Source organism: Phaseolus vulgaris, chromosome 3 (genome assembly GCF_000499845.2).
Source record: "Phaseolus vulgaris cultivar G19833 chromosome 3, P. vulgaris v2.0, whole genome shotgun sequence".
NCBI classification, from domain to species: domain Eukaryota; kingdom Viridiplantae; phylum Streptophyta; class Magnoliopsida; order Fabales; family Fabaceae; genus Phaseolus; species Phaseolus vulgaris.
Window position 1 is genome coordinate 53,132,570 of NC_023757.2, and position 8,623 is coordinate 53,141,192.

Here is an 8,623-nt window from a genome sequence, read left to right on the forward strand (position 1 = left end):
GCTGTCACTTTCGATATTAGGGGTGTGTTAGAGATCTCACATCGACTAGAAATTAGAGTCTTTCATTATATATAAGTGGGTGCAAACCTCAATCTTATGAGTCAGTTTTATGGGATTGAGTTAAACTTAAAATCACGATCGTAAAAGAGAATCAAATTACAAAGTAATTAGAGTCTCTTCCACTGTGATTGCCAACATCCCAAAGGCATTGATTGAGAAGGCACTGAAAGGCTGCTGTTCTGTAAAATATCAGAAACAAATGATGAAAAGGAAAGTGATAATTGAAATCAGTAAAACAGGTACTATCTACTACTGGTAGTGGAATGTTGAGACTCACAATTTGGCCTTATACTTTATGCATTATATAGATTTTCGGGAAAGTAGAAGAACTCAAGTTTATCCCTGCAGGTTGGAACCATTATTATACTGCTAAATGCTATCAGGTTTAAATTCTTAATGTTTCTTTTATGAACTCAGATGATTAAACAACAATACCAATTACTGTCCATTGTGCAGATACTGAATACCAGCAATTTCAATTTAATTGAAATCAGACATTTCTTCTCCAGTTTTCTATACTGAAAATCATGTTAGTAACACACTAAGCATTCAGATATCTTCACAGTACAGGCACTAATTCTAGATATTCACACACTTTTATATCACTAATCACAATCTCCCCGAATTCATTTTGTAGTTTCAGAACTTCTTCTGCTAGAAAAACTTATATGTTGTGTTCATCACATGGTTAAAAGAAGTGAATATAATTGTATTTTTAACAGGTTGGAATAACAGAACTATTGAATCCCTTCTTGGTCGGTCAGTCGACTCGCACTTCACTTTTTTCTTTCAAACTAATTTCTGTAATTCTCGTTCTTTCTGTGAACTTTATGTTCGGATTGTATCGGTAAAAGATACTCCAACACTCAAATCAAGTGTCGAATACACTCAGTATTTAGTACTAGATGATTACATACTTGATCTTTTGAAATTTGTGCTCGTTTAAATAATTATTGTAGGTCGTTTAATATTGAACCTGATTAAGGATTTAATATGTAACTAAAAATACACTATCTAATACTTAATCTCTAATTAGTTCATCAATCTTCTGTTGAGGTATGATGGTCTCGATCGACTTCGATTAAATAGTGAACTTCGAATGGGTCGTATGGACCAACCAGTATAATATTTATATTCTTAATAATAATAAAGATTGTATTTGATGGTTTGATGGATAGTGGAGGAAGAAATTGAACAGCTTGAATTGTAAACAATCCTCTGTCTTGATCTCACTAATTCATGGCTAAGATAAACGGTAGCTAAACATCTGAAAATGACAGAAGTGGAATCTTGTGGTATTGTTCAACTGTTTGGATTTCCCTTTGGGATTGTACTCCAAATAGATGATAGATTGATGTAAAAATAAAAGTATTGGTGTAATCTTGCTATCAGCATAATCGTGCTTTGGAAGCATCAAATCCATGTAAAGCTTTGGATGGGTTGGTCGGGTATGAAACAGTGGTGTTGTGATAATTTGCTGGTTTTCTAATACACTTACTTCTGATGCATTGAAACCTTCAAGTTCTGCATACATTCACAAGAAGGGACCACCTATTAGCTGGCCTCAAAAACACTTGCTCCTCATATTTTTGGTTTAGATGAAGATGTGTTTGACTGTTTGTGGTTGGGGAAAATTTGGAATTTAAGAAAACAACGAAATGGATTTGGTTCTTTCTCTATGGCCCTACTAAATTCGAATTCAAAGTTGGAACTCTGTGTCTGTGTCATGCATGAACTCAGAATATGATTGCTTAGCTTATGTATCCCATGAATTAGAATAAATATCCAAACCATAGTCACATTGTCACGGGGTTCAACAACTTTATGAGCCAAAACTAAATGACTGATGAGTGGAATTCATCACATGAATGATCATGTTTCTAATCACACCAATGGATACAAGTATAATATCAGAAGCTCTTCTCATAAACAATCATGTCTAATTCTATTCATTGTATTTTAGGTATGAAAGGAGAAGGAGAACTGATATTAAGGTGTAATTTTATGTGTTTATAAAACCTGCAACACCAATTACTATAACAAAAACGATTTCATGTATGATTGAAATTCGTAAGTAGCACTCAAAATTATAGAAAAATTTGTAAATAAATCAGTATTATTTCACTACAAGAAAATAAAAAAATAACAACTAAATTTAAATTAAAAAATAATTAATTATTATATTAACTAAATTAATTATTATATTAACTAAATTAAATATTAATTTAGACACTAAAAAATTATTAATGTCTAAATAAATTTTATTATTAATAAAAAATTATAAAATATTTTTTAAATTAGTATCTAAATTAGTTATCTATATTTTTATTTTAAATTCTAAATTAATTTTTAAAAGATTAATAAAAATTAATTTAAAATATAAAATAATAAAAGATAAAACCTGTTAACTAAGAATTATATATAATTTAAAAATTATTTTATAATTTTTTTATTAATAATATAGACTAATCATGAAACCGGTTTTCCAGCGCCAATTTTCATGAATTTATTATATCAGAGAGTAATTTAAATTTAAATAACATTGATTCTACTTTTTTACTACTCCAATTCCCACTTATTCAATTAATTATCATATTCGTTTCATTTTTACTACTTTTTTTTCTCTCCGTGAATCTAATTAAGATTAGTTTTTAACAATATTTTTTAAAATTATATAAATATTTATTAATAAAAAAGGTATTGATAATTTTTTTTTAAATTAAATCAAATACAGAATTAAAAAATACGATGGTGATAAATTCCTAAAATTTTAAATAAATATCTCAACAAATTTTACTTGAATACCTGAAATGTTACCAAATAAAAATATACAATAATATCTAATACTTTAAGTGAAATACTGGTTCTTCGTTATATTATTGGTCCTCTTTAATATTAAAAACTCCTTCCATAAAAAAATAATGTAAGATTAAAATTTAAAATATAATTATTTAATTTATAACAATATAATGACAAAAATAATAAACCATAATTTAATTAGATAATTTGGATTTATTGAAAAAAAATATTATACATCAATTATTTATCTCTCAATCATTACACACCATTCTTTATTGAAAGATCTATATCCCTGTTTTTTTTTTTTTTTTACTTAAGACTGCCAATTTTTTTTATAAAATATAAATTATATTTATAATTGAAACACACTAAGACCATCATTAAGAAGTAACGATAGAAAAAAAAAACTTGCTTGTGTTATTAATTGTATTTACTTATGCTTTTTTTTTATTCCATTAGGAAGTTATAGTTATAGAGAAAAAAACATATTTATACGTTTGTCATGTAAAATTTATTCACTATTTTTATTTAATATTGATGTATATCGACGAAAATGATTTTGTATGTGAAGTAATTAAAAATCAATTTAATTATAATTTTACAAAATCCAACCGTGTATATTAGTCTATAATTAAATAATTATATATTTTTAGTCTTATAAAGAGTGACTTGATTTTGGTTCTTCCAAATGAAATTATTTTTGGTCCCTATAAATTAGAAATAATTGTTTTTTTTATATATAGTTTTATGCAACCTTCTTTGTTAATAGCTTTTGTGATAAATAAACGTGTCAATGAGTGACATTTTTTAAAAATTCTCTAAATTAAATGTTATTTATCTATTTTAATGTGAAAACTATAATTATTTAGAGAACTTTTTTTAAAATAGTTAGTGAATTAAAAATAACATTAATTTATTTTATAAAAATAGTAAATAAATATTTTTAATTTTATAGAAACAAATAATAAAATATTATAAGAACTAAAATTAAAATTCTCTCATATATTGAAATCATATTTAATCTTTTAAATAATAATATAGAAAACCCTTATAGTAGTATCAAAGTATTATGTTTAAATTGTTTAACTAATACACAATAATTAGTTAATATACTCATTAAGAAGACTCCTAAAATATATTAAAAGTAGGTAAAAGAACCGAATTTTTTTATTTTAAATTATATTAGATTAGATAAAAAAAAAATTAACGATCCATTTAAAATTCCATCGATTCTTCTAATTAAATCCATAACAAAAATATAAAAAATATATTTCCATAACATTTCCAAAACTAAATTCAGTAAAAAAAAAAGTAAATATATATTTTTGAAAATGTATCACTCGGTAATTTATTAGTCGGTACAGGACGACTCAGTCACTCTCGGTAATCGACCAAGAATATACATTTAAGACGCTCAATAAATGACAACAATAACAATTATGGAAACTACTTACGAATTATGATCATTTAATACTGATTTAGTGTATATGAAATTGACTTATTAAATAGATTCTCCAAATATGTTAATATATATCCTGTAAATCAGGAAATCATGCTAAAAATCAGTTAACACTGATATTTAATATATTCTATAAATTATCTACAGATGTGTAAGGTATGCTAGAATAAATTTTCATTCACATTTTTAACCTAAAGTACTTACTTGATGGTCAAAATATCTTTTTCAGATAAACTACAAACAAACACCAACAATTAAAAAAACAAACTTAAAGGAAGAGAAAAAGACAACCGAAACACGTAAATAATTCTACAACCAAATAATATATAAACCTAGATAAGTAAAATTGTTTATTTAAAAACAAATTTAAGAAAGATTTAATTGATAAAAAGTTTTGGATAAAATTGAATGTATAAATATTAATGAGAAGATGTATTAGACTTATTGAAATTAGTTTTAGTGAGTGGTTTGGAGCATTGCACATGGGGAGAGAGTTTGAGTGTCGCTTTCGTCGTTACTGTTAATCTGATTATTCAGTGCAACAATCCCAACCACCCAAGCCACCCATTTTTTCACTCATAAACAATAATACTCATAACTGTAACCCAACTAATAATAATAACTGTTTTCAGGGCATTAATTATAAAATTATAAATAAAAAAACGTTCTTCTACTATTATTAGAAACTGTAGAAGTGCAACAAAACAAACTACATGATGTTGGTGTTACCATGACATGTGCATCACACGTATGCACATCAATGTGGGGACTCATCATCATCATCACTTTCCCTACTGTTTAAATAATGATAGTGCTCTCAGTAAAAAAGAAAAGTGGTTGTTCTTAATATTCTATAAATATTACCCAATATGTGGTCCAAACTACTTTCTACGGATATATAATCATCTTTTCTACTATATTATTACCATACTCATATCACATATCACTTATGATATCATTAGGATAATTATGATACAGAATATTAACATAATATCAAAATTAATTCGATAATTAATCCTTAAGAGTCCTCTTAAAGATCCTTAAAAGTTCTGTTGGAGATCCACATCGATTAGAGATGGTGACATTTCATTGTATATAAGTGGATGCAAACCTCAATCCTATAAACCGATTTTATGGGGTTGAAGATCCTTACAACTTCTGTTGGAGATCCACATCGTCGACTAGAGATGGTGATATTTCATTGTATATAAATGGATGCAAACCTCAGTCCTATAAACCAATTTTATGGGTTGAGTTAAACTTAAAGTCTACTAATAACAAATCCATTACTATACACTTCAATATTAAACAATATCGAATATAAGATATTAAGTATTTTTACAAGTATTTTCTAAATATCTCTTTTGGTGTAGGTTGATTACTATTGTATGGGATAAGGGGAAATTTTTGGATGGTGGGTTCCACAAATATTTGACCTTTTAAGAAGGTGAGCAACTTTAAACAAGAAATGCATTGATTAAAGCCACCACAAAGAATGGTTAATTATGAAGCAATGTTGAGGGAAACACAAACTATGTTCTTCCTTATTACCATGGAACCCACTTTCATTGCTCCATCATCATCAATTTTTTTTCTTTAAAATTTCTTTTAAGTGTAACCGTTATAGTGGAGATGGGTTTAATCCAGAATGAAAAAGTAGACAAGTTTTTATGATCACATCAACATTTACTTACTATACCATACCACTAATCCTTTTTTCTGGTAATTAATTGAGTTCCAGCCATGCACGTGCATAGTTAAGAAATGAGAAAATTCTATTTATTTCTATTTATATTTATATCTCTTTTAGTTTTAGCATACATGTTTACTTTTATAATAAAATTACATTAGACTCCTTTTAATTTTATCAAACCTTCAATTTCCTTTGTTATTTAATAAAGGACATTTTACTTATGTTTTCAATAAAGTGATATTCACATTTTTTTTATATTTATAAAAAAATATTGATAACTAATTAAATATAATTTAGAAACTAATTTATAATTTTTTTTAATTTTTAAAATAATATATAATTTAGTTAATATAGTAATTAATTATTTTTTATCTTTAAAATTAATATTTTTTAGTATATAATCAAGTTGATAATTAACATTCTATATAATCTCCAAAATAATAAAACTTCGTAAATAATTTTTAAAATATTAAATGTCTATCGATTCGGTTATTAGATTGATATATTTTACTGATATTAATATGTTATTTTGAAGAACTTTTAATACTTAAAAACTATAAAACATAATATCTAATACTTTAAAGAAATACAAAGGGTGATGAAAGGAATAAGAGGAAGTACGTAATTTGGTAGAAGAGATGTAAACAAATAAAAAAGATAAACTTGTAGCTTACTTTATTTTGTTTTCAAAATAGTGAAGAAAAGCTTAAAACTATATAAAATAATGACATAAGTGCTGATATTGTGTATAAGACGTTTTCAATTGCAACTTTCTTTTCAAGCCTTTTTTTTTTTTTATATCATATGTGTATAATGTTAAAACTAAAATTAAATATAAAATATATAAATTAATAACATTTAAGATACATATAAATATTTTATGATATATAAATTGAAATTTCAATACCGATCGAGACGGAACAACCGGATGAAAACTCAATACCGGGTCAGGACCGACCGATACCATCATACCTTAAGAAGATTAAAAATACTAATCAACAATTAAACCCTAGGTAGTACATTCTTAATAACGATCCATATCCTTAATCCGATTCAATAACATTTAAGGTTGAATTACTCTCAGCAAAATATCCTCTCATCCAAATCAGAACTCACAAAAAAAAGAAGAGGAAGATAGTTAACATTCATATACATTAAAATACCAATCAAAAAAAAAAAAAATTGACTTTAAAAATTTATAAATAACTCATGTCCACACCCATACTTAAACCATAGCAAAAATTTCAAAAGAATCTAGCACTCCATTATTAAAAATAATTTTATTTATATAATTCTAAATTTCTCAAATAATAACTATCCACGAATATTTTCAAATACAATTATCCACATAGTTCAGATACATATAATTTAACAACAAAGTATAGTTTTTTTAAACCGCAGTATTAATAATCAATCCTAAACGTACATATTTCTCTCTCAATATTAAATTTGTAGTGTCTAATTAATTCTTTAAACTTACATACTATTAATTTAAATAATGAATATAGCATAACACATTAATTGTAGTAATCAGTGTTGAATGTGTTCATACATTACTTATTAAGTAATCAATTAATCAATATATTATAATTGTTTAATTAAGTAGCCTTTTTTGTTTCATCTTTTTCCACATTTTTCTTGAGACCCACAAACTGGTACCATTTTTTTTCTCTTCATTGTGATTCCTCTTGTGATCCAAAATCAGCATGCTATTATTTGTTTTTGTTTCTCTCCTTTAAAAATGTTATCGAAGTTGTTGTTTCATCCCTCTTCCCCATGTTCAAAAGTCTCTCATTTCATGGCTTAATTTCTCATCATCACTGCTTCCTTCAATTCAACTATTTCCTTCTTTTTCTTACATAAAATTCTTAAAATTTGTTGTTGTGGTTGTATAAACAGTAATTACGTTTATGGTTGTTTAAAAAATAATTATTTGATCTTTTTGTATGCAGAAAAGTATTTATTGTTAAAATAATAATATGGTAAATTAAATTTGTCATTTGAGTATATTACTCCCTTGAGTACTTACACTACAAGAAAATCATGAAATAAAAACCAATTTTTAGAAACCAAAATAATTAGTTAGAATAGAAACTAAAATAGAGATTATTTTATAAACTAAAAAAAAATTAATTTCTAAATTAGTTTCTATTATTTTCTATTATTGTTAAATAGTTTCTAAATTGGTATCTAATTAACAACCAAGGTTTTGGTAGCAAAAACCTTGGTTGTTAATTAGATACCAATTTAGAAACTATTTAACAATAATAGAAACTAATTTAGAAACCAAATTTATTTTTAGTTTCTAAAATGGTCTCTAATTTAGTTATTATTGCAACTAATTATTTTGGTTTCTACAAATTGGTTTCTATTTCATGGTTTTCCTGTAGTGTTATTTTATAAGATATATGTTTTAAGAGTCTGGTCATCCTTTATATAACACATTAATTTTATAGTTATTTAGATTTCTTTTTTCTGTATTTGCTCACACTATATTATGAGTAGGGTTGTTTTCTTATTAATAGATAATGATAAAAGAATTGAAAAACATTAATAACGAAGGTAAATGTATTACATTTCTGATAACATTAATAGCATATGATATCTTTTTT

General features: G+C 25.3%; 1 long non-coding RNA gene across 1 annotated transcript; it reads left to right on the forward strand.

Annotated features, from left to right (window-relative positions):
* The first annotated feature begins 272 nt into the window (after positions 1–272).
* Positions 273–935, forward strand: LOC137808765 (uncharacterized). The gene is made up of 3 exons (XR_011080733.1): positions 273–408; positions 517–589; positions 783–935. It is a non-coding gene; the product is annotated as an uncharacterized lncRNA (long non-coding RNA).
* Positions 936–8,623: the final 7,688 nt, after the last annotated feature.